Source organism: Pteropus alecto, unplaced genomic scaffold (assembly GCF_000325575.1).
Source record: "Pteropus alecto unplaced genomic scaffold, ASM32557v1 scaffold16, whole genome shotgun sequence".
In the NCBI taxonomy this organism is placed as follows: domain Eukaryota; kingdom Metazoa; phylum Chordata; class Mammalia; order Chiroptera; family Pteropodidae; genus Pteropus; species Pteropus alecto.
The window spans coordinates 1,738,187-1,743,667 of NW_006438867.1; the positions used below are offsets into that span (position 1 = coordinate 1,738,187).

The 5,481-nt window shown below is 31.8% G+C and overlaps 1 non-coding gene across 1 annotated transcript; it reads right to left on the minus strand.

Annotated features, from left to right (window-relative positions):
• Positions 1-4,575: 4,575 nt before the first annotated feature.
• Positions 4,576-4,693, minus strand: LOC112482920. Its single transcript, XR_003047447.1, has one exon. It is a non-coding gene; the product is annotated as a 5S ribosomal RNA (ribosomal RNA).
• Between the last annotated feature and the right edge of the window lie 788 nt (positions 4,694-5,481).

Consider the following 5,481-nt stretch of genomic DNA (forward strand, 5'->3'; position numbering starts at 1 on the left):
TCAATTGTCAAAATTTCATTTATAATTCTGATAAAATTTAATTACTCAAATCTCAATGATAAGCCAAATTTATTTGTGGAGCCATTTTAAATAGGGGTTGTTCACTATTTACATTTTTAAAACTATAGATTTCTGACACTATGTAAGTAATAAGAAACCATATTTCTATAAATGTAGATTCTTGAATACTTTTCTTTTGGAAAATTTGTTGCATCTGGGGAACTGGTAAGTGACAATGGCTGGGTTGAGAGCTTTACTATCAGAAACAAGGAAAAATAATATGTGAACATAAGGCTTGCATCCAGGTCCAAAATGCAGTTCAACAAATGAGCAAGCACAGGTATTCAGAGAACAAAGAGGGAGTAAATCAGGAAGCCAGAGGCACAAGGAAGGAAGCTGGAATCAGTAAGAGAGAATCTTCAGGTAATAAAGGAACGATACCAAATTCAGAACATTGGCAGATTCAAAATTACAGTTCACTCTTTGCTTAATCTGTGTTAGTATTGCCCCCTCCCCAATTACATTGTGAGTTCTTTCAAGGCAACCTTAATGAGTAGTTCACTTATCTTCTCCCAGATAGCTCTGAGTATAAACTAGACACTTAATATTTTCAATATCTAGTGTAAATAAAGACCAGATTTGGAAAGTATTTTCTAAAATTTTAGTAAAAAAAGACACGACTATTTTCACATACTGAATAATCTAACAACTAGAGTCCAGAGCATATAATTGTCTTATTTCAGCAGAAAAACATTTAGTGGGACTCCTGATAACCTACATCTAAGAGTTGTGCTTTCTTTTTTTTTTTCATGTAATGTTAAAATGGATTTTTGCATGTCAAACAAACCCAGCCTTATCCATTTCTGGCTAATATATCATGGACTGCAAATGTTCTTGAAACATTATTGGCCCCTGACCTGCTTTCTAGTTATGGGGGAGAAAAAAAGTCATATTAAACACAACACAAAGACCTAGACTCAGATTATTCTTATTTTCCCCAGTGTTTTCCAACAGAAATCAGAGTAATAAAATTGATGATAAAAGCGGTTAAGAAAGGAACAGTTTATATTTTAAAGAATACAAAATGAGGTACTAGCTAAGATGATAGCAATTCTTAAGTTTAAACTTAATGTGCTAGTGAACAGATGAACTTCCTGACAACTAAGGCTTTTGCAACCAGTCTTTTGCAAAGAATGACAGAAGCACTAGCAGCTGAAGGCACTTATGCTACACTCCTCTTAACTTTGCTTGTTCTGGCTTGTCTCTCCACAGAGCAAGAAAGTTCCTTCTACGAGACTTCAAAAGACCCTCAATGGCAAAAATAAACTATATGTCAAGAAAATTAGGCTGTTGTTAAAACAAAACTTACATTTTCTACCACAGGAGTTGAATATCTTTTATTCTCTGAAGGTTCTCTGGCATTAAAAGAAAAGTAAAATTTCTTATTCATCTTTCTGTACTTAAAAATCTGAAGCAATTTCAACAGATTATCCAAATGTGGACATAATCAGTATTTGGAAATGTATTTCATTTTCATTCAATCACTAACTCATAATCATAAGTCACTAAAGATACAGAGAAATAAGAAAGAAATTATGTAAATAGAGGCTCAGAGATCATCAACACACAAACACATAGTTAATAACAGAACAGGCACTATAACCCAGAAATCCTCACTGAGACTCTAATGTTCTTTTCACCACATCAAGATGCTGCTGCTTGTGTCAAATTTCACATTAATGTAGCCACAATTAATGAAAACATAGCTTTTAGGCAAAGGCAGTTTCCTTTTACAGAATTAAAATTTGGCCCACTCTTCGTAAAGTATAATAGTAAGAGATTTATATTTTGTATCATATTCTGGCAATTATTTTAAATCACTAAGAGTACTATAATTATAGATTAACATTGATAAAATTAATTATAATTGATATAACACAATTATACAGCTACAAAGTTGATGGATGTTTCTCCTCTATACTTCTGAGGTACAGAATATTAAGCTAAAACTTTACTGAATTCAATTATTTGGAGAATAGTAGATGCCAGCTCCCAAACTATACACGTTGCTATTGGTTATATAGATGGCAATTTAATATCTTTAGCAACCACAGAAATATATATTTCCAGAACCCTCCTTGTTGAAATTAAAAGGCCACAACAATTTTAATCTAAATATAGTACCAGGCATAACTAATTTCTCTGCCACTATTCTAACTACCAAGCAACTCTGGATGTTTAAACAGACCTCTCTGAAAAGAAAAAATATTCATACTAAACTCATAACACCTTAATTATTAATATATTACAAATTATGATTTGAGATTATACAGAGTTGGGACTACTGCTCCGTTTTTCATATACTCTCCACTCTTATCCTAGAACTAGAAAGAGTGCAAAAAATTAATTCTCACTTCTTATACTACCCTCCAAATGTAGGTTTGATCACATGTTGATTTTTCAAAATATATATATATATAGAGAGAGAGAGAGAGAGAGCTTCTTTAGAAGAATATATATGTTCAGACACATACATATGTACATATGCATATATATGTATGTATTTGTAACATATATGTAAAAAGACTAACTATGATTATATGCTATACTGTAACATGACTATAAGGAATTCTTCATATTTACTATGTTGTAAGAGCTGCTAAAAATTTTCTCTAGTACCAATTGTATAAAATTAGATATGAAATCTCTCTTATAAAAGAAAATATGATAATGTAAAGTAAAGTTTATTAGCTATGCTTATCATACCCAATCTCTCTGTAGTGTTAACAAATTTTCCTTTTGGTAGTTTCTTCTTTAGTTATTTCTAGAATACCATTTTTTTCTCCAATTATTCCTCATTTCTCCTTCTCAGTGCCCATGTGGATTTTCCTTCCTCTTTCTCCCTACAAATGTTGATGAGTCTCAATGTTTCAGCTCAAGAATTTTTACCATCTCATTCCATGTATCTTCCATAGATAATATCATCTATTATCATAAATATATCTATTACCTATCTATTATATATATGTATACATACATGTGTGTGTGTATACATATGCACATACACACAAACACCCACTTCAGGGCTTACTTCATTCATTTAACAAATATAGCACCTTCTATGATCTAGGCACTATTTTAAATGCTGGAGATACAGCAATGAATGAAAGAAAAAAATCACTTGTCATTATGCAAATTACTTTCCAGTTGAGGGAAGCAACAACCAAAATAAGTAAAATAGAAGCATTAAAAACATGAATACAGCTGGGAGAAATAAATATACTCTGCAACAAACTTCGGGATCTCTCATAAATGTCTATTGGGCCTTATGCAATAAGGACAATACAATATCTCATATCTTAAATGAACCTCAACAAGATTAAAAATCTTCTTTCATTCTAAACTCCTCAGAGCTTCTCCAGATGATACATTCAAAGTATGAATTATGCCCAATGCCAGTAAAGTCTTCTTACTAGTAAACAATTTAAATTTATTCTCTCTGTTCTCTGTGGAAAAAATCATTGATCACAGTTCTCTAACTCAGGAATGTCATACTACCAGTTTATGTAGTGTGAGTGTAGAGGACAAAGCCCCTGAATCAGCATTTCTAGTAACGCTTTCCATGACCCAATGATTCTGTTAAACATCGACAAGTGTTATAAAAACAAATAAACAATAGTTGGCTTTCATATTTAAATACAATTACCAAATGCTGTGTTAAGCAGAATTAAAGAATTTTTCACAAACTTTTTCAAAGTATTTACTATGCTAAGGTAAATTTTGAATTTTCAGTAAATGAATAAATAGCTTTTCTCAAACATTTGACCATGGAACCTTCTTTAAGAAGATTACCTAGAACTTAGGTTCCATGGACAGTCTTTCAGAATTTCTGGCTTCAACTACTCTTTTCTATTCTGTAGCACATAGAGGAAGCCCCCAAGAGAGTCTGGCTACATTTACTAACATGGAATAGCTCTGGAAAAAAGTAAACTTTAGTACATTATGAGTGTGTCACACCTTAACGTACAACTGAGTACAGATTTTGAGGATGGTGGCTACCCAGAAAGTAAGAAGGAATTGATCTGTTGAAATGGGTAGAGGAAGAGCAAAGAGCTCTAAAGGGAGGAGAAAGGCAATAGGTTACTTCCCTAGAGGCAGACTTCTCCTATTCATAATTTTGCTAAGAGCCAACCTTAAATTGAATAATACTATAGATTTAATAAAATGTAGGTTAAATTTTCCCTCAAGCCTTTCCTCATTTAAATTCAATGAAATTTTAAAAAAAAATTCAAATCTCTTGAAGATCATGACTGATCATTTAATGACATGAATAGTTTTCTTCTGGCTCAGTAAAAATCTAAAGAGCAAGTTGGGTATCCAGTATTGATAATCCATAGAATTTGCTCCTTTACACACAAAGGAAAAAACCATTAAATCAGAATTGAGTTGCCCACGTGTACAACACATGTAGAGAGAAAAAGTGAAATTTATTCTATCTACCTCTCCTAGATCTTTTTGGTATAATTACTCTTCACATACACAGAATTTATTATTTTTATTTTTTAATTTTTTTAATGCCTACAGCACCTGGTATTACTAGGGGTCTCCCATCCAAGTACTAACCAGGCCCGACCCTGCTTAGCTTCCGAGATCAGATGAGATCGGGCATGTTCAGGGTGGCATGGCCGTAGACCATACACAGAATTTATATATGATAATACGATCTAAAAAATTGAGAAGTAAATGATATACTCCAAATTATCCATTCTAATATCTGTGTATGTCTATAAATGTAATCAAGTTAACAGATGTTTTTTCCACATAATACCTGAAGTAACTATGAATCATGTTAATATGCTTCTGGGGAAAATATGTGTTAGTGAATATGGAAGGAAACAGGGATCTATAGCAATCAGATTATAGTCTGTATCTTCATTAGCTACAAGCTGTGGGAATTTGGCAGGACTAACATTCAAGGCTGTGTGAACTGCGGCCAGCCATTTCCTTCACCACATTCCCTAATCTCAGTTTTGTAGATCTATAAAATTTGTTCAGATCTGTAGGAAATCATGCACTGAAGAAAAGCTGCTGATTTATCAACTAAGTTAAAATTATCTACCTACATCTTTCACTGAAAATTACATTTTGTCCTGCAATAGAACAGCTTTGGAATATTACCAACAAATAATACAATAATAATACTGTATGTATGTATGTATGTATGTATATATATATATATGTGTGTGTGTGTGTGTATATATACATATACATACACACATATATATATATATACACCACACACACACACACACACATACATATACATACATATATACATATGTATGTATAGTACTAATTAATACAATAATATATGTATATATAGAATTAATACAAATAATACAATAATAATACTATATATACACATATGCATATATATATACACATATATGTGTATATATATATATATATACATATAGATAT